Here is a 27,735-nt window from a genome sequence, read left to right as displayed (position 1 = left end):
TCTTAATAGTTAATATTTGTTGAAAACAACACTTTACCTTTTAGATTTTTGAACACAATGCCTTAATTTTTTTTCACTCATCACTTTTCCAATTTAAAATGTGTTTTGAAAATAACAGTCATTTAACTTATTTCATGTTCAAAATGTACTAGGAAAGTAAACGGTCCACATGTAGGAGTTTTCAGTGTCTGGGTTTTATCTGTTATCAAAGATCTATTACTATTATTAGTAAAATCTCTTTGTCATAACGATACAAAAAATTTAACAGATAAATATATTTGAAAATGCAGTTAAGAGCCAATTCCCATGTTAATTTCTCAGAGGAATTTCCCGCTAGGGTGTGGCTGAAAGCAGAGAAAGTGAGTAGGGATTGTACAGAGATTACTATGTATTAGCATAAAGCATATCTTTTCCTGTGAAGTGAAGAATGGTATAAGCTCCACACTCAAAATGAGAGTATAAATTTGACTCAACAAAGCAGCCTGCCTGCAGGAGCTTGCTCCGCTCTCTCATTTCATAGCACAAATAAAATGCTTTTTTATCCTGCCTTTGCAAATAGAGTCAAACATTCTAAGTAAAGTAAAATCTTATATCAAGGGGACAAACAAAGAATTTATGTTTCAGGAGATTGCCTGATAGCAAAATGAGATGCAGGGCAAGAAGGTATTATGGCAACCAAACATAAGGCCACAGAAGTGAATGTAGTGAGGGTTTGGCTTCATTTTTTTCTGTTTCATGTTGGCTTCAGCACGTGCAGGACTGAGCTCTTCCTTCTCACTTCGGTGGATTAGCAACTGGCTCTGACACTCAGCTGGCCTCTGCACAGGCGGACCTGCTGCAGCCTAGTCCCCACTTGGAGCTGGCTTAGAGGGGTGTGCTTTTCCAGAAGCCTGTGAGAAGAATGGAATTCATGCCATTCTTAGCCATTACAAGAAATTGTCACTGTCCCCACAGATTACAAATACAAGCAACATTTCTCTCTCTGCCACGTGGATTCTGGTATGCACCGTTACTTCACTTACAGTAAATAAAGAGGTTGCTTACTGCTGCAGTGTTTACCTATTGAATTATCACTATTTCAAGAATACATTAATATCTTTGAAACGTTGTCCTTTTTGTTACTTTCAAACTTGTCAGAACTCTGTTTTGTAATGACGATTTCAGGAATATGCAAAGTTTTCTGAGAAGATGAACATCTTTTACTCCCCTTGAGTTCCTGGGTCTCTGTGCTAGAGTTGGTCTGAGGCTCCATCTTCCAAATGGTCACTTACTCACACGTGTAAATTGACGGGAGCATATTCAGTGAGGAAAACCAAAACTACCAGCAAAAGGGAGGGCATTCACCTAAGTGGAAAATCCAGATTCAAGCCTCTCGTGTAAAGCAGACAGAAGAACAAACTGACCATAGTGCTCCCTTGGTTCACACACATCCATTGGCCAGTTGGGTATGCTAAGTTTTATTCAGTTTTAACCAGAAAATCCTTCCTGAAACTGAAGTCTTGTTGAAATTGGTACATTTCTGGGAAAAGAAAAACAGCCTTCCCATTTCAGTTAACCAACATTTTTACTGAGAGATTCTGACATAGTTCTCACGGTAAATAGATATTTTTAAATTTTTATTATGATTCAGTAGTGCTATATTTATGTAGAGTACATTACGTTCTGTGTTTACTTAATCTCAGAAGATATAACAGTAATATATGGAACAGTTATGTACAGTGGGAAGACTTTATGTATACATTTGATATATTAACCTGCTATTGTTGTACATTTATGGAACACCAATGAAAAAAATATAAAATATTATAACACTTGATCTTCGATGACAATATTATGCTAATACATCATATTTTATGTATTCTGAAGAGACTTTTCCTTTCCACTGTAAGAAATCACCACCTCCCAGTATTTTTTCCAAGACTGTTGTACACTCGTTTGCCAATAGCAGATACTTCATTTTCCTCACAATTCTAGGACCAAAAAGGTGAGATATGTTCTGAGGTATACTTCACATCATACTAGGCCACACTTACATGTACACTGTGGAAAGAGCTCAGCATCTTCAGCTTTTACTAGCCACGTTTGAATGCTGGCCTTGCTACTGTTTTGCAGCACCTGTCCAGCAGCTATGACTTTGGTCTCCACTTTCAAGCTAAACCAAAAATGTAGAGAGCTGTCTCCAATGTTGCTGTTGGATAAGTATATAAGCTCATTTTCAACTTTTTTTAAGACACATTGGATTTTAATATACCACAGTTCTGGACTTGCTGTGCTCTTTGGGGCTAATAGCTCCAGTACAAAAGTAGAGAAAGTAAAGAGCTAGTATAACATATTCTGGCAGGAGGTCCTTGCACGAGACACCAGGGACTTTAAGTGTCAATTTGATGTTTTCCTCACACTCATATCTTCTTTTCTTGTCAGCAGCTGAAGAACTGGCTAGCGGTCTCCAGAGCAGTTCACCTGGAGAACATTTACAGTGAGTCTTCAATGAGCCAGTAATGGCTGGGAAATAATATCCTGGCACCCGCATCTTCCATTATTGTAAGTTCTAAACCTCTTCGGGCATCTTATTTCTCCACATTTTCCTCATCTCCAGCATCTGGTTGGCCTGCAAGTGAAAGCCTGGGCAAAGAACTACCGACCCCTTTAAACCGTTTTCTAAATTTATGAGTTATTTTAACATAAAGGATAGCTGCAACTCTCTTCTTAAGTTTGGATTTTCTGCCTTTTGTTTGTTTTTATGCTGCCTACAGCCTCACTTTGGGTATTTTAGTTGATTTTTGTCACCTTAGTTGAGGATGTTTAGAGCTGCCAAAACCCTGCAGAAAAGGCTTACATAATCATGGCTGATTCTTTACAGTTTGGTGAAGAAAGAATAAAACTTCTCACTTGTGAGATTCTGTTTTTCCGTTCCACCACTTCAGTGGACAAACTTTCTTGCTGTCCACACCTGATCTTTAAGATGTTGAAAGAGACTACATGAAGTCATGGACATTAGGGCTACCAGAAGCTACTGCTGAGCATATGTGGGCATATCAAATGAAAGACCAGACTGTACTTGCACTGTTTGCTATAACCTACTCATACCCTTTGTGGGTTATTTTCAGAGATAAGAGGAAGTGTGTCCCAGTATAGTAATTCTTGCAAACTATATTTAATCTCCAGAAATTTCTTTTCTGTATTTTGAAATTAACCAGCATACTTTCTGTCTGACTAATTAGGCCAACATTCTTTTAAAGGGCATCAATTAGCTTCATCTTCAAATTTACTTGTGGAGAATTATCTAACACAAATACTCAGTACATTTCTGTGCCTGTTCCCTATCATTTCTTTCAAGTTATTTTGAGAGATGGATGTATTGATGTTTGCTAACCACAGAACGTGATTTTAGAGAACATCTTTGAGACATAGACCAGGAGTTTTCATATATGCTACAATTAAAGTGAAAAACACTGTATGGAATTCATTCATCCTCTGGAGAATACAACCTACAGGGACTCTGGGCTACAAAAATATAATGTTATACGGAAACACAAGTCACTAGCCCACCTTGTACCTGCCCCACTCTGGTGAAACATCCTTTTAACAAGAACAAAACTTCATGGATTTTGCAAATACTGACAACACCAGTGACAGTAATTGCCATGTATTTCTTTTTTTGTCCTCTAAATTTCAAGGCAATTTTAAAACTGTATTACTGCTTTCTTCTAGGTACTGTAGACCTAAGGGAAACTTTAATAATGCCATTGAAAAAGTAAATAAATAAATAGAAAGATGCAATGTACCCTCCACCATTCTTATGCCTTTTCTCCCCCTTCAAGTCAACATTTCATAAGACTCACTAAATTCACTGGAGTCCATATTTTACTCAGATGTCTTTAAAACATCTGTCTCCTCTGCTGTCCTCTCCCAAAGAATTAGGTTTGTCACTAAAATGTTTGTCATAGGTCTGTATTTTTAAAATCTATCAGTTTGCCTCATTTATCATAGTAATATGACTAATAGTAATGATACTAATGTTTTAATAATTAATATTAATTAATTAATTAATTAATTTATTTATTTATTTTACCATCCCTGCTGATCATCTGCTTTAACTTATCTGACAAAAAACTGCTGTAATGAAATATGTGAACTTAGTGACTAAGGATGAGGCATTATGACATGGTGTAGTCACTAATTTGTCTAGATGAAATGGCATTGGAGGGTATCTATCTTGTGTCTTTCCCATTTCATTTGAGATAACAATGATGGTTTTGTTAACACAGGACCTTAGGCTCCTTAAATGGCTGCTGGTCCATTACATTTGGAAACACCGCCTAAATAGGGTATGAAAACATGTATTCATCTTTTACAGAGACACTAATGAGGGCAAAAACCTGAAAGCTGAACTTAACCCTACCCAACAGCTAAATTTAGCAGTGGAGTTTCTACCCTAAATACAGAAAATACCATCTTAAAGATAAACACTGAAATATGTTGAAGATGCATATTATACATGAAGTATTTTATTATTAGCCTTGCCTAACATCTAGTACACGCTTCAGAAAAGCTCTTTTGGGCTCTACTTCATTGATTTTAATGGAAACCAAAGGCCTATTCTATAAAGTACATATAGAAGGTTATATACCACAATGCAAGTAATTTGGCATACATCCATAAGTCTTGAAAGGAGAGGCACTTAGAAGTGTGAATGTGAATTGCTTTGCAGTCTGCAGTGTGGTAATATAGCTGTCAACCATATTTCATGTTGTGCAGGACTATGGATAGAAAGCATCTCTGGAAAGACATGCTTTTTAACTAGCAGAGACTGAATGACTGACATCCAAATACTCTTTTTTCTATCAGGGTCTAAAAAGCCCTATTAAGAAGTGTAATAGAGAAGACTACCTTTCATAGAACATGGGAAACTTACTTCAAGTGTGGTGGAAAAAAAACCCCCACCTTCTACAGAATGTGCATGTAATATTAAAGAGAGAGGGAGAATTCATGTACTTGCATACAGCTAGAAATGTGAAAGTTGGTGGTTTTGGTTTGGAGGGTCTGTGAATCCTTATAAGGTTTCAATTCCTCCCGAGTTTGCACCCTTGAGTTTTACTTTGGGTTATTGGGTGAAAAAAAAAAAAAATACTCAAAACAATACCCATCAAGTTACCAAAACGCTCCTTTCTTCAAGATGAAATCATTAAAAACCACGAAGTCTTGGCAGCATTTCAACCTGAAATTATCTGTTTTCTAATATGCTCTGGCTATTTAGCTTCACTGAAAAGTTTACAAATTTTGGCAAACCTCACCTAAGTTCTAGTTTTTTAGCAGATTATGAAGACATGAAAGTGCCTACTTGCTTCTGCTTTCATTATGAAAGCTTCCCTACCATTTATACGTGGCCACCTATATCAGACAGTAGTGGCTGAATTCATGCATTAGAATCATCTGGGATCTAAAAAAGATGAATTTGAGTCCTGTAGCACAATAACATGATTTATAATAAACCCTTTATTTTCTTGCTTAATTGGGTATCTCACTTTCAACTCCTCTTTGATGTGCTATGTGTTCTGAGCAAGCTACCAGATTTCTCAATGGTGCAGTTTCTTCCTATTCTGTAATACCAGGATAATGTTTACTCAGCTTTGTAAAGGTGCTTATACAATTTAGGATGAATGACTAAAAAACAATTATTACTATTATGTTCTAACAACTGTATGAGCCATATATAGAAAAAAAGGTATAGTGTTCAGAGAGCAGACATTTTAAAATGAAACAGGTTTTAATCATTCAGATTCTGGGGTGAGGGGAGGGTTTGTTATAAACCCAGTAATATGGTGTTCATTGTAATACTGCTGCTTGGATAGAATTAATCTTTTAAAAACATGTTCACTTCTAGAAGAACACTTAGAATTTAATAATCAGTTCAAATTGGTCTAAGTAGGGATGTCATCCAAATAACTTTTCTCAAGAAATGATTAAGAAAATATCCCTGCATGTTTGGTGTCCTGTTGCCTCTATACACGTGGTCCATGTTTCACTTTAATATCTCCCTGCTTTTCAGAAGCCAACTATCATCACAGAAAAAAAAAAAAAAAAGTTTAAAATTGTTAAGAAGGAAACAAAAGTGTTTGATAACAGATAAAACCAGGGTCAGCGTCTGATTCACTGGAGCTTTCCCAAGCACAAGACACGTTTTCCCCAGGGGTCATCAGGTCCAGGCAAACTGCATTCTTTCTGCCAGGCACTTTGTAATGTGCAATGAACAGTGTCATTTATTTTCATTTCCTCATACTTAATTGCATGCTTCTTGCTTCCAATATTAAGCCAGAAGGCAGGTGGTAGAAGCAGTAAACTAAACTACTACTAGCTGTCGGAGTTACGGACCATGCTACTCTCCTCTTGAAACAACCCAATTGTTTACAATTCAGCAGAAACTGCTGAACTGGAAAAACACTTGCTTCCATTGCACATTCAATAGAGATTTTTTCTTTTATTCTAAAAAAAAGAAAACAAAAAAATGATACTCTATGCTTAGCTAACACAAGCTACTTAGATTTATCAACATTTTATCACAGTAATAGGAAGCAATATATAAAGTTCTTGTTTTGGTAAATGTACCAAAAATATTTTTAAGATTTAGTGGGATGGCTGCTTTAGCCAAGTAACATGTCCGTAATGCTACTTCTGGAATTAATTAATTCAGTACTAAGCTATTTAAAAATTTAATGATCATGCCTGAATATAGAAATAAGACGTTTATCAGGGATGCTAAATTTAAGCTTATCATATTTGGAATTCAATTATTTTATTCATTGCAGAAATTAGCATTTATTTCATTTTCCCCTATTATAATAAATAAAATAAAGCTTTATCAATGACCCCCTTAAAGAACTTACTTAACTTCATCTTCAGGCTTTATTTCTGGTCTATTTCACCAATGGGTATGCCACTTCTACAGACAAATCAAGATTTATTGGCATATTTATATGTAATGCAAAGTTCTCATGCCACTGTTTCATTCATGGATAGCACTTTATAAGAATATTTTCAATAGTAACACTGTTGTGCCACAGATTGGTGTTATTGTTGAAATATCCTGCTGAAACAGATACTGGAAATCATACCACATTGCTGTTAAAAAAATGACAAAAGGGGAAAAAATAGAGTAAGAGTAAATATATTCATGATCACTCAAAAAATATCAGTTCTCACTCCAGTGCCTTCTAACTCTACCCAACTGTTTTTAGATAAAAAGGTGCTAGTTATTCCTGCTGAAATTATCTAACAGTGATAAGTAATAAATACAGGATTTCTACAAATTTTATTTGCTTATTTGCATAATAATACAAGTCCTAGTAACATACCTAGCAAAAAATCACTATCTTAGAACACACTTTTCATTTTAGTTCATGATAGTTTTCCATGTACATGTTCTTATATGTTAATTACTATAACAGTATACAATTTCCTGTGTATCATGAGCATATCGCTGTTCCCTTTCTGTAATACCCTCCTAAAAGATTACCAATGCTGTTATTTCAGGATAAATAGCATATTTCAACTGCAAAAAAGACAAATACATGCAAGTTCAGGCTGAATCCTGCCAATTACTCTACATGGAAGCTTTTACACGTTGGCACTACACCCTCTTGATGTCAGTGGAGTTCTGAGCAAAGGAAGGATCACTTTGTTTGCACAATAAAATGGAATTGTGGAGCTCCATATTAGGAGGAATGAGATATCCCATTTAGAAATAGCAGTAACATAAAAGCAGGCATACTTCATTAAACAAAAATCCAGTCCTAATCTCTTGTATCTAAAGAAAGAATATAGGTTAAGAAAAAAATATAAGCAGCTGGGTAAAAAATTAATTTACATTTGTAACCTTTCCCACTTCCAGCAATCAGGTGTTGAGGAATCTGTTTGCTGAATTTGAATCTCTGTTCTTGTAGGTAATCCTCACCTGCACTTCTATCATTGATGAATTTGTTCATTTTCGTAAGTAATTTTTTTCTTCATAAAATCCTATGGTGCATCCAAAGCATCCTAATTAAACTAAAGATTCAATTGCCTTAAGAAGTGAGTGGGCAAAGGTTAAAATTTGGAAAGCTACTGTCTAAAGCATCAAATTTTTATTTTCTTGTACGACTTAGCTTTTAATATATTGAATTCTATTTGTTTTCAGTGAAACTCAGGTTTGCAGACCTCGTTTCCAAACGTACTTAGGAACCTCATTAGATTTCAAATTATTAATATAGTCCCACTAAAATCAGTGGCAGTTAAACATCTTTTGGAAATCCCAATAGGTACTTTTTTCTTTGTCCCTCAGCACTAAAATCTCTTAGCAAATATGATTTTTAAGGCCAGAGTTTTAATCTCATTAGAATTCCTTGTTCCTAAGAGACAGTCTGATTTGCTCTGGCTACCCTTACAATCAGTGGGGAAGGACCAAGAAAACCAGAGGTGGTGTGGGTAATTTGGAGTTGCCCATCACTTTCCATATCCAACTGGAAGAATTTAGAGTGACTCCTTTTTTGCCCCTCACTTAGGTACCTGAAAATCCTGAAATTAGGTGAGATGCATCAGACCTTATTAGACTAAAAATAGGTTCTTTTGGATGTATTTTCAAAAAAATTGAATGCCTTTTCCCCATCACTCTGCCCCATGTTATTTGCTCCAACTCACAACCTTCCTCTTGTGATCTGGTTTTTTTTAAGACAGATTAGAGGCAATTCCAGATAAATGGAGAATCCCAAATGAATATAAGGGAAGCTTTTAAATTCTGAAGAAGAAAGGGTTTAAGACATGCCTCTGCCCTCAGGATTTCCTATTGCTGAGTTCTCGGTAACAGTACTTTTGAATCATTTTGAGTTACCAATGTCCACCCACCTACTGAAAAATGAGCATAAGGAGCAATTTCAGTCCTTCCCCACTCCAGTAATGTACCGTATAATCACTTTTGAATTAACATTTAAAAAATTCTTTTTTGGGGGGTGAGCCCACTGCTTAATAGAATTTCTGGCATCCAGCTTAGATGATAGCAAAATTTCTTATCAAGTCCTGGGGAAAGCTGGGAATGGCACATGGAAAGTCAGTGCACTTAGGAGAAATTGGAAATATCAGAGGGAAGGGACTATTCAAAGTCCATTACTCTATACAATTACTCCATGTTAGCATTCATAGGGGTAGATACCTCCTTCCACCCAAGAGTCACAACATACAGTCGTCTTCTAAGCACTCTTTTCATGAACCAAAGGGGAATGAGTCTTTCCTCACACACTTTTTCCTCCCAGAGATAGCCAGATGCAGAAGTATTTTCCAGCTCCTGCCCTTCAGGACAGGCAGAGGAAGCAAGATGGTAGCAAGGTGGATTACAACCTGCAGCAGGAAAGACCCAGGATTCATCACTTGATTAAAAAAACAGTATTTTTTTAAAAAAATAAATACCTAATTGAGCCCAAAAGACAACTAAGCCTCCCTTTCTGTAGGAGAAGGCTGTAGTTACTAAGCCCTTAGCAGTCGCTTATCCCTAGAAACTCAGGAAACCATTAGTTGGGAACGTTTTTGAAGTGGGAGTGCTAGAGGGAAAAATCTATACACATATACTTGATAGATCAGTAATGCCTAGCAGGCTAGGTTATATAGGTTATTTAAGCAAAAGAATACTTACTCTGTGAATTCCAGTAGTGCTTGGATATGATGTAAGAGACCACGCTGCTCTGCGTGGTTAATGCACGGTTAAGATAGCATTTCTCCTGGCAATGTCCAAAAAAGACATGTCTCTGCAGACATTGGTAACTCAGGGTGCAAGTCCTCCTGGCCTTATCCTGTAGCTGATTTGAAGTATTTGAAATTAGGCAAGATAGGTACTTACAGTACTAAGCATAAAATTCTGTCTGTAAAGTCCAGCCTGACATGCTTTTTGGAAATTAGACCTTTCCCATTGGACTCCACTATTCATATTTTTAAAGTCAATCAAAAGTGTTGATTTTTGCAGACTCAGGACCAAAGTCCTCACTGGAAAAATCATACCATTTAGAAAAATTATGATCCCCCAAAGATACCTTTATTGGACTTCAGCCAAGAAGACTGCTAAACATGAGTACATCACAGCATTAACAAAGACAGACTGGCCTGCCTGCAACACAGATTACTATGGATAATAAAACAATACCCTACTAACTGCAAAATCCACTCCCTTATTCCTTGGTGGACCCACTCCATGGTTCTTTGAATTCCATTGCGATACTGCATTATGGAAGCATCCAGAGGTGTTTGAGGGCTGGCTAGAACTGTAAGTATCTCAAACTTAAAAAGAAACATCTAAAATTTATATACCGAAATGTCTTTTATGTTGCCATTTGAAGCACATTCAGCGTGTAATCTTGCAGATCACTCATTCACAGGTCATGTGTATATATCTATAAATTCCCAAACTGCAGTGTTTGTTTTTCATCTATCCAGATGAATACCCCAAAAAATACCACTTACCCTTTGACATGATAAATGACTCTGTGGGGATTTTATTGCTGAGATGCAATACTCTGGAGAGTCATGCAATCGTGCAATCCAATTAGTGTTTTAGATGGTGCAACATCATTCAGGAATGAATGGGTAGAGATACTTTACAAATAATATTGTCAGGATTGTCTTTTCCCTACCTCTTCCCTAAATCATCTCCACAGATATGGATGTGCACACATACACTGATATACACCATGCAGATGACTGTCCTGGATAAGATCATTTCTGCTTAGAGTGACCATTGGTTTTTTTTGAATTTCATTTATAAAGGCTTTTTAGATTGTAGACAAAATCTTTACATGGAGTACACATTGATGACTACATGTTGAAAATTAAGAGAAAAATATTTGTAAGCTGTGTCAGTCGCTATACTCCATTTCAATTTCATTTTTACGAAGGCATTTGAAAGTAGTGGAGAGTCTAGTTTGAACTTTTATTTTTATTTCAGTTTTCTCATGTCCAAATTATAAAGGGCAGATCTCAATTCTTTGGGTACTGCAATTTAATTTACCTCCAAAGATGTATTTATTTTTTCCTACTTTTTGCTATATAGTTGCTCACAGCTGAAATTGCTCAGTCATAATGAAAACACACTTACTGCATTCCAAATGCCTGCATAAGTATGCATTTGGGGGATAGTTTCCTTCTATTTAAAGTTATCTGCAAGGAAAAATATCGGCAAAATGCACCATTCTTGAGTGAGTTTTCAGTAAAAGTTAAGTAGAGGAAAAAAAATATTCCAGGTGCCTATTCCATTGAGCCCTAATTTGAGTAACTCTAGCATAATTCTGACGTCTAATTTTGCTATCATTTCTGCTCAGGGTTTTCCCCATGCCTCATATGGAAGCTTACAAGAGTACCAGGCAGTTTCATAAGACGGGTGGATATGTTAAGTTACCCTTAAATTTCTTACCCCCAGTAAATGGACTACAAATTCAATAAAGTAACTAGTCTTGCCATTCCGTGATACAGAACTCCACTTTTCAAGCCATTCACCCATTAGAAAAGAGTATGACTTCCCTGAGCTACATTATGAGAGCCATATGTTTTATAAACTGCAAAATGGCACGTTTATTCTGTTTGGGGTACTTAATTCTTAAATTTGCTCATTCATTCATGCCTAATAGAATAAAATAGGTTATTGCCTCCTCAGTCAGGAGTACCAATTCAAAAAATAATTACACTGTAGCAAAAGCACAAAATTCTTAGATCTTGATGCACCTTCCAAAAAGTTATTATGAAGTTGTCAATTTTCTTTTCTCTTTATCCCCCCCTAAAACCTTTTTCAGTATTGCAAGCTCATTTACTAGCAAAATATGGCTGAATGGAAGCAAGCACTTATTTTTATCAATAACTTTGCAGATAAATTATACCAAGGGAAATTGTACTTACTAAAACATATATATTGAACAAAATTTGGATGAAGTATTTTTCTCTAAAGTTATATAACTACAAAAGATAATGTCAAATGAAACATGTACTTGGATAATTAATTCACCCAATTAAAACAAGGCACATAATTCTCTTTTAATTCCCATTTAGGCCCCTATTCAAAAAAGCACTTAAGATTACCCTGCTCCTTAATGTGCCTACCATACTCCTTTAGGCATATGCCCAACAAAATGTTTAAGGATGCACTTAGGCGTGTGTTTAAGTGGTCTGCTGAAACCAGATGCTAATCTAGAACAGCATGCAAGGGAAAGCACTCATCACCCTTGGGTTGAAGAATCTATTAAAAAATGCTTCTGACTCAAAAAGAAACATAGTAAAACAGGGTAAATGTTCATCCCAACTGAAAGGAAAAGCAGGAAATGCTCTCAGAGGCTGCTGTTTCTATCACCAAGTCCAAAGCAGTAAGACAAAAGTAAAGCTTATTTGTCAGAGCAAATACAGGAATTCACAGCACTTGCTGCACAATCGTCTTTAGAGCTTCTTGAAATCAATGGTTAAAATCTGCTTTATAAGTGAAGAGGACAGGAAAGGCTGTCATTACACTACTTGGTATCACATCTGACCTCTACATCACTAAAGCATCTTTTCATAATCACTTTATTACTCAGAATATACTGTCTGTTTAGTAAACTCATGATGTAGCTTAGACTATTTGTTCCTAGTTTTGGTTTTTTCACTACCACGACACCATAGCAACCTAAACACCAAATATTTATTTTCTTTCTCAAACACTGCAAGTTATTTTATAAAAATTTTTATGCAAATTGGGCAATGCATTGACTCATTCAGTTTGTCTCTCTTGTATTTATCTCTAACACATCTATCACCATGGTGCCTAAATGCTGTGGTATCTTAGTGTTTGCCAGCTCTGTATATCATAAGAGTGGTATCATTATTTCTGTCCACTTTTACATAGCCTTTTTACATAAAGTGTAAGGAAGTATTAGCTAGGACAGAACAGTCATGGATTAAATGCAAAGAGACGGGATACACATTTAGCAAAAGCCGCCTGGTTAGTCACCACCAGAGGATCTGCCAATCGGGGTGGCCCTGCCCAGTCAGAACTTCTATGTACTGTAGAAGGGGATAAAGTCCCTGTAGTGCACATAAAAATGTATGTTAGGGAAAACAGTCTGGATTACTCTTGCTGCAGGCAAAGGCAAACCCATTTGTGGGACTGCTTTCACTCAAAGACCTGGGTGCACTTGGTGGGTGATGCAGAATGATGGGGAAGTCCGACATGTGCCTCAAGGGGATTTGACTTCCTGTGAGAATAGCCAATGAATTAAATTGTATGATGTTGATTGCTATATAAGCCTGTCACCGTATGTCATCATTACTATAATTATTATATGCTATATCAAAGGTATTACAGAAAGAATCACTTAGATTAATGAAGAATGAACTTTGATAAAAGCGAGCGAAGTGCAGTAGTGATAGGACCAGGACTGCCTTCAGCGTGGAACAATCCAACATTACACACCATCCTTCTGCTGCGTCCAATGTCACCTGCCCATCGCATGGCACCAAAGCCTGATCCTCCTCTGCTGACTGAGCAGCATTTGTACCATTCCTCCTGCCCAGACTGTTAAGACAGATGGAGCCCAAAGTCACAGTCTGAATGAACTCAACAGACATTTGATGGAGATGGCCCATAGACTTTGGGAATGATATTTGTGTGTGTATATTAAAAGACAGGAAAAGTGGTGGTGATAAATTGGAAATGTATCAGAAAATGTGGGATCTGGGCATGATGTAAATGGTATAGAATAAGGAGGGGATATTGGCCTGGCTTTGGCTGGGATAGAGTTAATTTTCTTCTTAGTAGCTAGCACAGTCTGTTTTGGATTTAGTGTGAGAATAATGTTGATAACACACTGATGTTTTAGTTGTTGCTAAGTAGCGCTTATCCTAAGTTAAGGATTTTTCAGTTTCCCATGTTCTGCCAGCAAGCAGGTGCATAAGAAGCTGGGACAGCTGACCTGAACTAGCCAAAGGCATATTCCATACCATAGAATGTCATGCTCAGTATATAAACTGGTGGGAGCCAGCTGGGAAGGGCAGATCGCTGCTTGGGCATCAGTCAGCGGGTGGTGAGCAATTGCATTGTGCATCCCTTGTCTTTTCTTGGGTTGGTTCTTTTTTTTTTTTGTTAAACTTCTTTTCATTATTATTATTATTATTATTATTATTATTACCATTATTGTTAGTATTATATTTTATTTTACTTTAGTCATTAGATCATTCTTATCTCAACCCATGAGTTTTACTTTTTTTTTATTCTCCTCCCCATCCACTGTGGGGAGCGGGGAGGAGTGAGCAAGCAGCTGCATGGTGCTTAGTTGCTGGCTGGGGTTAAACCATGACATATACTAATATACACAAGTCAGTAGTAAAATTAAAAGTCTTACCATTTCCTTCGGTCTTCATTTACTCTGAAAATATTGCCTCTACTAGTAGAAGGCGCTCTCTTGATGAAGACTTCTCCAGTTTCAGAAACCCTGGACTCTACTTAAAATCACTAGCATTCTACCTCCTAACCAGCTTGGATAACCACACCTGCCCACACAACAACACGTTGTACTAACAATTTTCTGTAGTACTTAATTCAGTTTACTTCCCCCCTTAGAACTAATTCAGATTGCATCTTCCCCTAAAACATACTCATGACACCATTTCAGATCCAGACCCATGTCTTCCCCCATACAAGTAGTGCTGTTGTGAGACCTGGTTTGTGTAAGCAAGCCTGCAAAGCTTCCAAGCTGCTGCAAACTAGATGAGGGACAAGTAACAGTGACAGTTGTAAAAATACACCTGCTGCTGATGGTGCAAGTTAAGACCTTTTTTTGCCCTCCTCCTTCTTTAACAACAGTCAAATGGAAAGCACAGGAAACTGTAAGTAAACTTTATATTTGAAAATACTAACTTGGGCCAAAACATTGTGATGGTGTATTTGGCTCACCTTTAAACAGAATGATTTTTCTCCCCAAATATTACATGGAAAAAGTATAACAAGAAAGAAGTGAAATGGAAAATTGCTAAAGCTGAAGAACATTGCACACAAAAAGGCAGTATTTTTTCTAACAGCTCTGAGATGATATGAGAAAGAGAGAAAGGGTGTGGAGGAGGGAGCGAGGGAGGGAGGGAGAGGCAAGACAAGGGAACATGAAGCAGACTGAAAACAGAATGTGAAATAATTGATATAGTTATGGAAAGACTAAAAAAAATTAAGACGGGGGGGCAAAATCTAGAGGCAGTTTCAATACCATAAATATCATCCTGTAGAGTAGATTTTCTGTAAAACACTTAAATGTAATTGGACTGGTCATCATTTAGAAAGCCAGATTTTTCATAGTTCATCTTGCCATGGGCCAGACTGCTGCTACTTTCTTTCCCTATAGCATGTTTTACTCTGTGGGCTTTATCTTACTCCCTGCAATGCTAAATCATAGTTAAAATACAATTCTTAGCCAATGTTTCCATTTAAAATCTGTTTTTTAAACCATTGATAAGATAGGATTATTACTGGAAGGTAAGCCCCTCCAAATCTAGAAAAATGGGAAAATGTCTCACTTTGCAGCCATTACTAAAGATGGCAACAAAGTTTGACAGCTGACATTTGGGGAAGTGAAAGAGCTTAAAATACTACATGAATAAAGCATATTTTGTCTTCCTTAATGGAATATATATAGTAAAATTCTCTAAATGTAATATTCAGGTTCTTCATTGATCAACATAAAGTTGTACCACCAATGAAATGCAATGCATTTTTAGCACATCCAAAGCCATATAAAAGCAATGGTTTCTATATATACAGCACCTTACATCTTCAAAGAGTTTGTAAATAGCAACACCTTCATTCTCATCCTATTTCACTAATGCAAAACCCAAGACTCCTGACATCAGAAAAATGTAGAACAAGAGAATTTAGATTTTTCAAAGTTCAGCTGGTATTAGAGAGATCTAAAATTTCCACTCACTGTACAGGAAACTTTGCCTAGATAAAAACTAGGTCCCTGTGAATTTCCACATTGTGGAGGTGGGCACAGGCATGAAACCTCTTCCTTTGCAGAAAATAAATTAACGTCACCATTTCTTTTCAGGACTACAAAATTCTTTGTTGACTAGTATTCACAATCTCTGCCTCCCAAGATACCAAATAATAACATTGATCAGCTATAAAGGAACTAGCCAAATCTGTCCAGCTCATAACTGACCCTTTTTCCATATTTTAAAGGACTCGACAAGAAACTGGTGGTTGTATGCCTGTTTAGCCCACTGTTATGGCATAGTTTAAAATCCTTCCATGTCATATAGGTTCATATGACTGTATATGTTATATTTTCATATGACTGTATATGTTCTATTTCAACACATTTTTAAAATTACTTAATTTGATGTACCTTCTTGCAGCTGACCTACTGAAGTTCAGGATGGCTAGCATGGTCAGTTGCTATGAGAGTTCAACCCTTTTGTACAAATGCCTGATAACACAGCGACTGGTGTTAAATTAGTTAAATTAGACAGATTAAATGAAGCTCATTCCCCGCACTCCCCTCCCCACCCCCCGATCTGAAACTTCTTCAAGCTGCTTTTTTAAAGCCACATAACAAGTCTTTACTCCTTATATTACTGTTCCACTTTTTGTTCCCTGTCTTAAAGGAATTTTCGTCCTTCTAGTTCTCATGGGAAATTGTGTTAAAATTCAAGAACCTGACCTTAGGTTGCATTGAATATTCCCATTGACTTCAGGCCATAAAAAAGGAAAACTGTGGAGAAGAGTTATATTCTGTCAGAAAGAATATGGCTCCAAACGCTGGAATCATCCTGACAGCTCTATTTCAGAAGTTAGCCAAGGAGAAAAAAGGGGCCAGGCATCTTGAAAATTACATACACATACCTCACACACATGTATACACATACAAAGCATGAAGGAGAATAGAGGAGAGAACCTGGAAAGAAACCCTGCCAATTTATCAAGTGGCAGATGAATTATCCCCGAGAGTTTCCTAGAAGCAGCAGCCACCCCATTTTAAGGTGAAATTTTATTTCAATCTCAGCTGCAGCATAATCCAGGGTCCATCTGTTTTCCCCATTCCCCCTCCTTTCCCCTCACAGTCCCCCCTGCTCCCTTCCCAACTCACATGCTGATATAACTCAGAGGAATCACTTCATCTCCAGCACCACAGGTTTCACAGGCCCTACTGGGCAGGTAGGAATTACAGGAAGAGGGATAGGATCAATAAAAAAAAGGGGGGGGGGAGGGGAAGTAACAAATTTATTTCTATGAGGTTTTATCCCAATCAAAGCTTAGAAACCGTGCGAACCTTTTTGATAATTTTTGGTGTGTTTGAGAGTATTTTCAACATTCTCCCCACCAATAATGTTTTAGGGAAAACCAGTGATGAGCGACTTGATCTACGTGAGCTCTTACTGTTGTTTCCATTCAATATCCACTCCTACGTATTTTTCCTGTATGATGGCCCTGCTTCAAGTCCTCAGGATATTACACTACCCAGAAAGTAAGTCTTTAAAAAAAATCATTGGAATTTTCTGATGTTTGGTCTTCCTTAATACCAGAAGCACGTCTCACCTCTGAGTTTAGCAAGAGGACTCCTAGGTGCAGTTCATTGTTGGCTTAACCTAGCCTAAGTACGGAGTGTGCCAAGAGAACAGGCCCACTCTCTCCACCCTCCCCTCTCTCCTTGACTCAGACCTAGGTAAATACTCTTCTCTTGTTTCATCACCAGGTCTCATGCTGCCACAGAGTCAGCTGGATCAAAAAACCCAAAACCATCCGCCTGAGATCTGAGCCACACACTAATTTTCAGACGGCTCCCGACACAGCTGACCGTGCAGCCACGAGCATCCTCATCCTCCCCAGGGAGGCAGCGGAAAGATGCAGCTGGAGGAGGGAGGAAAGGAGAGCAGTACCAACATTTTCAGCAGCAGCACAGATTTAAATTTGCTGAAGCTGACTGCAAAACCACACCTTTGTTATGCTAGGAACAAAAACTCCCAAATGAATCGAACTGTACGAAAGAGAAAAGCAGACCTGGACACTTGATTTTGAGTGTTCGAGGAAGACAAACAAATACAGATTCTCCTGAATCAGAAACACCAGATGGCACAGAGGCATATTTGAGTATGTTTCCAAAGCAGAACTAGCAATAATAGCCCACACCTGGATGCTGTGCCCACACTAACTCCTGACTTACAAGCAGTGCTAATAATTATGGGAGTATATCCCTTAATCTGTGTGTGATAACGTGTGCACCTCTACAAATTTCTTCCCATTAGGTTAAAGGAGAATTTGTCTGGCCTTTTTGGGTGTGCATGGAGAGCCTTTGGGAAGCCGCTGGAAGATACACAGTATTACACGTGTGCGATAGCCTAACTTTCAGCAACAGTGATCCCGTGAGATGGATTGCATTAACACTGCTAGTTTATACCTTTTGATGGCCAGTCAAGTTTACTGTGCTCAAATGTTTGTGTCGAAGTGTTAGGAAACTGATTCTATTAAAATTTGAATAACCTTTGCAGCACAGTTAAAGCTAAATGATGACTTTATGCTGCCTAAGACAGGCAAATGGCTGGGGAAGCAGGGCAAACACACGCCTACAGGCCCAGCCTGATTTTGTTGCTTTAAATTGTGCCAGTGGGCTAGTTTGCTTCTGGGATGGCAGGAAAATAGTTCCCACTCCCCAAGAACATGTAAAGCTATCTGGAGAAAGTGAAATGCTGCAGAAATATTTCAATTTTTAGTAGTTGACAACAGCAACATTAAGTATTCGATTTATATTTCTGCTATGATACTTCAGAAGATCTTATCCTGGAACGCCTGTGTCTGCTGACTAATTACATAAGTATTGTTCATTTTGTGTCCTTATTATCCTAAGAGTGTGTTCACAAAGTTAGTCCTTTATCTGTGACACACATCTGAAAGAGAAAAACAAAAAGGCACAGAAGCCTGGGGATTTGATTTGTTTCTTCCAAGATATTTAATTGCTGTTACAGCCAGAAATACGTAATACACTGGAATATAATTTTCTTTTTTGAGGGAAAAACTTGGGTTAAACACTAGCGCAAATTCCACATGATTAGCAAGCAGTCTCAGGAGTTTTAAAAAGCAGAAGATGGCAAGCTAGACTGGTTATTTGTAGTGCCTTTTATAAATTTTGGGCACAGAATCAAACTTTAACATTCTACATAGAAAGACAGAATCTTTCTGAAAGATCTTTTACAAATCAGCAAGACTGGAAATAATTTGATAGAAGACTTACCGTGTATGCTCTTTCAGCCATTTCACTAGAAACTCATTTTGGCTTTCTCTGAGGTAGAGATAAACCACAGCTAAGAGACACTTATTAAATCTTCTTTATACATTCTGTATGAAATGTATTAAACTACAAAAATACTATATTCAAATAAGGTTAAGGGTCTGACTTAAACCCACAAAGACATGGAAATTCAGAAATATTGTGTCTCCCTACCCTTTACTCTCCTCAGTGTGGCTAGGCATTGTAGCACAAATGACTTGTGCTCAGATTCCTTAAACCTCTTCTTTGTGGTACATTTCTCCTTAAAGGTAGTTGCTACACTAAGGTTCTTTCAGTTTGCATCCTTTCTGTGGGCCCAGGTTAAATTCTGCCCTGGATAGTTTGGGGTTTGTATAATTTAATTATTTTTTTTAATACTAACAGAAACATAAAAGTGAGAAAAATAAACCAAAAGCACATAATTGTTAGTCTTGGTAACTGGCTATTTTTATTTTTTAACACATAACTGACAAATCCTATGTTAATGAGAGACAGGCAGGCAGATGTAGGACATGCATGACTCTCAGCAAGTGTAAATACATGCTTCAGCTCTCTCCCCCCCCATGCACTTCTACTTATACATATGTAAATACTCATTACGTATTTCTCCAGTGAACTAAAAAGGAACCTTGGAGTTGACACTGAACTAAGATTTTATCCCACAAAATGGCACCGGACCTTCTTCCATGATGGACTTTTCCCCCTTTTTCTGAATACAGCAGTGACCAGTGGAGGTCACATTTTATTCAAAAGAAAGTAACACGCTTGCAGAGCATTCTTCCAGAGGGGCTCTCAGCTTTGAAACCACCTCCTACCCTGTGCTACAGTAGTTTGGGCCTGCTGACCTCTTGGGCAAATCGCAAACTGTGTCTTCTCAAGATAACTTCAAAGCAGGGAAATTCCACTGCAGGGAGGGGGAAGGGTATCTTAGGAGGATGGGTATTTTTTTCTGTGTTCTACAACTGTGAACAAGTCTGAGTTTCTCCTTATTCTCTTCTATTTCTAGCTATTCTTTGTTTTTTACTTCATTATTGCCAGTGCATTATGCTGTCAGGCATAATGTCTCCATGCAGCTCTTATAAACCTATACGCATTCAACAAATAGTTAGAAACTTGGTCATTTCAAATGTGGCTTGGGGCTTCCCCTCCACATGCTTCATAGCATCTGATTAACATGCATGTTCAACTCCGCTGTACTTACACATGCTACTGAAGCATCTGTTTTTAAAGATGAACAATCAATACTGATTATCCATTCCCTTGAACTGGTTCTCCTGTAAAATGCTAAAAAAAAAGAACAAGGGCCATTCCAGTAAGAAAACAGTGTTGATTACACCCTAGTAGTCAGAGTAAAGGCAGATGATTTGGAGGACATCCACAAACATTAATCTTTGCAGTTTTGACTGTGATAAGAAGTAAAACATACAAAATCCTCCAACAAATAATCCCCAACAAAATAGTGTAAAACTTTAAAATAATACCACTGATGTATTTTTTATCTTAAGATACCATAGAACAAGACATAGGATTGCGGGAATTAATAGAAATGAAGATATTCCTTAAATAGATAATATTAAACATGTCCCTATAATAGACAAGCTCTGTTAAACAGTAAGAGAAGGAGAAAGTAGTAGCTTTGATCCAGAAAAGGTATTTCTGCCTTATACAGCATAAAAGACAGACATTCAGGAATAGCTCATCCATGAGAAATGGTGATCTCCTATTGCTGCCAAGGTCAATCAGACCTGTTGTGATATGTTCTGTAAATGCTGACTCTATCACTTACAGTTTTCCAAGGACTTCTTTAACACCTAGAGATTTTTTATTTTTATTGTGGAACAAAGCTATGACATGAAACTGTCAATCTAGAAAGCCCAGAAAAGGATGACAGAGAGTTTTTATTAGATTTGAGGGTGACAGCTCCACTGAGAAAAGAACCATGTAGTTAGAAAAAAGGTGGTCTGAAGTTCCTGGAGGTCCAGCAGGAAAATGCTGAAATCTCAGCAAAGAAGGAAATTTTGTTCTCAAGCCAGCAGTCCAACAATTTATCACACCCCTTAAAAACTGATGACGGATGACATTTGGATGATGTATCTGTATCAGCCTATCAAGTGTGAATGGGACTGGATTTATTTGCTACAACAGGAAGCTCTAATGGAAACTCCCAACAGAGTTTTACTATGCCTCAGTCCCGACCTTCTGCACTTCAAATGCCAACTGTGCCCCCTTGTGTGGTACTTTTCTGATGGTAACATAAATCCCTAGGGAAGTAGATTAAATTCAAGCAAGCCATTCTGCTTTTTACTTTCTCTAGTTAAAAAATAAAATAAATTTTAAAAAGATAAGCTGTAATACCGTCTAGCCCTAAAAATAAACTACTCTGTGAACTCTGCTTTATTTATATGTATTCAGAGAGAACAGAGTTTGGATCTCTCTCTTTATCAGCATCTGTAATTCTGGGCTAATTAAAAGCACATAAAAGAAGGTACATAGACTACTTTTTTACATAATGGGGTGAGAGTCTCCTGTTGAAAGACCCACCTTGCTTGGAGCTTTAAGAAACATCCAAGGTATTGCTTCACAGAGACCTTGTGAATATAAAGGACAATGAAAACTGTTCTCTAGCAAAAGACATCTGAGCCCGATGAGACAGCAGAGCGTAGAAAAAAAGAGGGTTTAAGTAAGCCTGTAAAGATCTCCTCATGCCAGGAGATCTCATGCAGGGGCAATTCAGCTCTATCGGGGAGTTTTATCAGAAAGAAGAATGATGACATCATTGTTCTGAACAGAAAACTGATTAATCATCTGCTTAGCATCTGTCTTGGCAGATGAGAATTCCCTTTTCAATGCTATGGAAAAACTGGTGATACAGACTAGTCCACATGTTGTCACCTGTCTCTGCTTGTGACCAGTCCTCTGTTCTGTCTTTCCTTTTTCCTGACTATTCAGCTGACACATTCAGCTGGTAATATGTACATTTGTAAAATATCTGCAAATATAGATGGGTATTTTTAATAGTATCAAACTTCTGTAGAGATTTGTTCTCAAGACTTCTGTATATGATGCATTCCCCAGATTACATTTATATAACTTCTATGGATCCTCACTTTTTGGAGAAAAAACCAAAATGCCTTTAGACAGGCTTTTTAAATTGCAGAATAAATTGTTGAAAACAATATTTTCCTTCATAAAACCTAAGTTTCTGAAGCACCAGTACAGTCCTCCAGTACACTTCAGAAAAAAATAGCATGAAACCAAAAATTCGAGATCCCTTATACTTCTAGATGTTTCATGACTGATTTAGCAAGATAAGTGGAAAAGTGGAAAATTGGCAACCTTAACACTTGGGTATATCTTGCAATTGAGAACTAGCATACACCATACTGTGATGTATTTTTGAACCTTCCTGCATATCATGTGGACAGTGTATCTCCTATAAAATCACTTGATAAGATAGGAAATATAGGAAGAGGCAAAAAAGGAACTTCACGTTTCCCTTTGTTTCTGTGACCATGAGAGATAATTTGATTCTAAGGCCCAGTGAAACGTTTTCTTTCAAGATTGGCCTACCTTTTGTATGTCTGCAAGGCCACATTAAATTTGGTAACTTGAATTGAACCAGCTGGCAGTGCCTTTGAAGCATATGGGAATAGATCGAAGCTGCAAATATGCAAGGTGAATTTTACATTTTTATATTTCTCTCATGGTTATTTAAGATCTTGATTCTGTAAGATGTTGTGTGCTTAATTCCTACTGTAGGCAATGGCAGATGAGCATGTAAGAACCTTTTGTGAGATGCAAAACACACTTCAGGTTCAGCCCATGTGTCTATTCCTCCTCTTTCTGTTAATTTGGCTGCGTATCATTTGTTTGGAATGAGAAAACATGGCAATAGTCAGGTTTTCTCTTTGCTTTGTAGCAAAGGGAAATCAGAGGCTTTCCTTAACTATTTAGATCTTTACTTCCTTACAGAGATGAGAACAACTTAATTCCATGCGAGTGTGATAATTTGGGGCTGGTCATTTTCACCGCAAACAAATTAAACAAGACAGGAGCAGTGGCTAAAATAATAAAATAGCTGCCTCTTTTATTGCGTGTTTGACAACACTTGATTTGACACACTATTAGGTAGCATTACAAACTGTTTAAATGCTCCAAAACATATATCACCACTATTAAGCTTTGATACCATATCGCAAATGTTTCTGTTTAAATACACTGATTTATGCTTACTTATAAGTGCACACCCAGAATGTCAACAACAGTTAAAATGAATCAATTTCTTAAAGGATTTGAGTTCATTCTGATGAAAAGACCAGATTAATTACTTTGGTTTAAATATTCTGTAATCTTAATATCATTATCTTTTGCATTTTCCCAAATCCAAGTGTCATACCTAGTTTAAGGACACGAAACAGGACATCCACACAAAAGGGACAGACCCTTCATCCTATTATTATTTAATTAACTACTCTCTAGAAATTGATGAGCATTGAGCTTTGTTCTGAAAGGTAAATAGTCCTGTGTGTCAGTAAATAAAGCAAAAATTTCAGCAGGAGAGATTTTCTCAGCAAAATCTCATGGCTCCCCTTTTAGCTTATTTGGCCCTTCTGGCTCCCAAAGTACAGCCCACAAAACAAGAAGCAAAATGATTTTCCAATCCAGCTGTTCTTAAATATGTAGGAGCAAACTTTTCTTTAAAGAAGAGCCAACCTCATGAAAAGGGTCTTGTGGCGCCTATGTATAATAAATAATAATCCATCATCACAGTCTCATTTTTCCTTCTTCCTAGGAAAATTAAAAAATCTCTTTATAGCAGATGATCAGACATCTCTGTCTGGAGATCCCAAATAAAATTGGCTATAGACGTGCGAGCTTAAAACAAAAAGATGTTGGGCTGGATTCTTTTCTAAACTAAGATACTTTCATTTCTCTTTGGCTGAGAACATGATTTATGCCTACTGATGGCTACCCAACATACTAGGTGGAGCAGCTGGATGAGACATTAGGGCAGACAAGAAAATGACCTGTCATCTCAGACATACTTACTTGTTTCTTTTAAATCTGATGGTCTGACCATTGCAGAGCCTCCATGAGAACATGCAAATGGCTGGACTGGTTCAGACGGAGGGTCTGCCCTGCCAGTACTCTGCCTCCAACGACAGCTCTGGGCATGACAGCCCAAACTGAGGGCAAGTGTGTATGACACTTCCCCTCATTGCATCTGCAACACTGTTTGGCAAGGGATGCCATATAAGTTCTCCATTGCATGGAGAATATTCATACTACGTAGTCTCACTCCAGCAGACAGCATAACAACTTTTTTAGTATCAGCAGATCCAGATCATGTTTCTCAAGGCATTTGTTCCTATTTATACGAGAAAAGCAATGACATTCTTCTCTTATGCTGGTATAGAAACCTCTTTCAAGACTATTTTGGAGACATTCACTTGAATGTTGAATGGCTTTAAAATCTCAGTGCCCTTCTGAACAAATGTTCTTTCCTTTTAAACTTCTAAAAACTGATTCATGCTTTTTAATCTGCTGCAACTTTTTTTTCAGAAAATGCACTTACAGGAGCTAAAGTGGCCAAGTTTGATATGCCACTGAATTATCCTGGAAAGGGCCTTGCTTTCTCAGTCCATAGAGGCAAAACCTACAACAGTATTAACATTTTCAGTTCCAGTCTCCACAAATGCATTATTCTGAAAACCCCAGAGAAAATGTCCCCTACAAAATAAAAGAACACTTTAACAAATTAATATATATAGCTTTTTAATTTTTACAAACTGTACAGATAACTGCCACAAATCTCAGGTGTTTTTATCATCTCAATGATTAAATCATCTCTGTAAGTAGCAGCAACAATTTTATAACCTCTCAGGGCCTGCATCATTAAGTACTGAAAATAACTTGAAGTGCTGTGCAAAGCAAATGGTATAGTTGTAAACTCCTACAGACTCCTAGGAACTTAAAGCCTTTCTTAAGGCAATAGTAATATTTCATTCAACTAAAAAGCCCAAATCTCTACTTTTTATCATCAGATGTTCTAGTCATTCTGTTATTGACATCTCTGGCTCCACGTTAGCATCGCTATACCTGCATAGACCTGTATGTACCTGCATACACCGATCGCCCAGATCAACTCTTCTAGAATCAGTATATCTCTACCACCTTTCTCCACAACAGGCTGAGAACTAATCCATGGTCCATGAGTAACAACTTTCTCAACAGCAGTTTTTCAATACAGAGCTTGCAATCTGTCTCCCATTCACTTTCTCAAATTATGGTCCACATATCAGCCATTTGCAGCAGTGATATATCTGTCAAGCGTCAAGTACATTTCTTGCAAAGGAAAGTCTTTTTTTGGATTTTTTAACTTTCAAAGTGTCTAATCCCAAACATGCAAAATAATGAGTCAGATGCCAAAAAATCATGAGATTTAAAAAAAAAAAAAAAAAAAAAAAAAAAAAAAGTCTTTTCCTTTGCTTTCTGGAGCTTTTTTCTGGGTCATGTTTTCAAGCTTTTCTCCAAGGCCATAAGGGTTTCAAACATTATTAAAAAGAAAGCAGCTGAGATCCTTTGTAATTGCATGTTTAAGGAAAACATTTATTGCCATCAGACTTAAATTGTGTTCAACTGACAACCAAAAATCTTCAGAGATATTTTTGATCAAGTAATCCTGAAAAAGGAAAATTGCTTCAAACCTGTTTTCTCTAGAGTTTTGTTTACATTACTTATGTGGTTTTTTTCCAGATAACAGCTTTACTGAAAGCAGGTTGTTAGACATGGGGGAAGGGCATGACTTAACACTGGCTTGAAGGACTCTCTACCATAGCAAAATATCAGCGGTACAGATTACAGATCCTCACATAAACAGTGATTTCTTCACCTGAAATTTGTGATTTGCTCCCTCTTAATACTGAGTCCCCTTGAAATCTTTACTCTGGATTATTTTTATTTTTTTTTTCAGTGATGAGAATACAGTTTTGTGTTACAGTGGGCATTACGAATCTTAAAAAAGTTCTTCGGATTCCAACTGTTTTGTAACTGAAATGTTCATGAGTGTTTGATAAATGTAACCATTCCTGTTGTCATCATCTCATCTTATTTGTGTGGCACGCACGAATTTGTTTTTATTTAAAGAGGGAAAGGCATTCCTTTCTTTTCATAATACAATTCCTCTGTAGGGCATTATCTAAGCTCAGTATAGTGTCCTTCCTGCATCCTTTCTCTGCCATCCTTTCTGTCCTGATTAAAACTACCAGAGACTCAGCAGGAAACCCAGTGGGATTGCTCACGGTGTCTTGAAGTCACCCTTTCTTTCCTTGTTTTTGCCTGTTAAACCCTGTTTTGCTCGTCAATCCCTCTCTCGCATCCCACTGGATTCCCAACTTCCCTTTGTCAGCACCCGTGTTTGGAGCTAATTGTGCTCCTCTTCATTTTCCCTACCCCATGCTCTACCCCTTCCTTCCTCCCCTCTCAGTTCGCCCATCTCGAGTTTCCCTCCGCCATCCTGCTGTGAGGAAAGCCCTGCCTGCTGTCAGTGCTGCCCACAGCCCGGCCAGGCCCAAGCACTACCGGCTAAGGAGGCAGCGCCCTGCTGAAGAGGTATTTCACGGGTGGTTCTTTTTACTTTTTACTCGCTTCCTGGTTCCCGAGGTGTGCGCATGGATCACAGTTGATTTCTGCCACCGCAAACTCTGGGCGACGGCTGCCACTCTGCTGGGACAGAAGACGAAGGGCTCACCTAACCCGCTGTGGGCCCTGCTTGTGGCTCGACCCTAGTCAACCTCACAGGGCTGCCAGGGGAGCCGGGGCAGGGGGCACCAGACCCGACCCTCGCAAAACGGATGTGGAGAGGGGCCGGGAGGGGGGCTCTCGCAGAGGCACCTTCAGGGAACCTGCCCGCGGCCACCCTGGCGGCCTGCGGCCGACCCATCGCGGAGTCCAGGGCCCGGGCCGAGCCCCTCGCTCCCCTGCCGCCGCCGCCGCCGCCGCCGCCCTGCCCTCCCGCCTCCCCTCGGCCCCCGGGCCGGCCCGGGCCGGGCCCGGCCGAGGCCGCCGCGGCGGCAGGCCGCGGAGGGGGTGCCATAGTAACCGGCGGGGGGCCGGGCGCCGCCGGGGGGCCGGGCGGGGAAGGCGGGTGGGAGAGGGCGGGGACGGCGGCGGGATGGCGGGCGCGACAGCGCCCCCTCTCCGCGACTCCCAGCCCCGTCCCCGGCGGCCGCCCATGGCTCTTCCCTCGCCGGCCCCTTTGTGTGAAGCTCACTCGGAGCAGGGAGTCCGCCGGCGGAGCGCGCCGTGTCCCCTGCCGCCGCCCGCCGAGCCGAGCCGAGCCGAGCCGTGCCGTGCCGTGCCGTGCTGAGGCGAGGCGAGAGAGCCGCTCGGCGCGGGGCGGCCATTCCGGCGCGGGCGGACTGCCTCGCCGCTCCCCCCCGGGGGTACGCGG

General features: G+C 38.7%; 1 protein-coding gene across 1 annotated transcript in view; it reads left to right on the top strand.

Annotated features, from left to right (window-relative positions):
* Positions 1-18,875, top strand: part of CA8 (carbonic anhydrase 8) — a 389,740-nt gene extending 370,865 nt beyond the window's left edge. Inside the window, exon 10 of the transcript XR_007508545.1 lies at positions 18,864-18,875. The gene's annotated coding sequence lies outside the window, so the exon portion shown is untranslated. The remainder of the gene's footprint in view (positions 1-18,863) is intronic.
* The last annotated feature ends 8,860 nt before the right edge of the window (positions 18,876-27,735 follow it).

The sequence above is a fragment of the Accipiter gentilis genome, chromosome 2 (genome assembly GCF_929443795.1).
Source record: "Accipiter gentilis chromosome 2, bAccGen1.1, whole genome shotgun sequence".
Taxonomy (NCBI): domain Eukaryota; kingdom Metazoa; phylum Chordata; class Aves; order Accipitriformes; family Accipitridae; genus Astur; species Astur gentilis.
The sequence above is the reverse complement of the archived record's forward strand: the minus strand, read 5'-3'. Positions and strand labels throughout refer to the sequence as shown.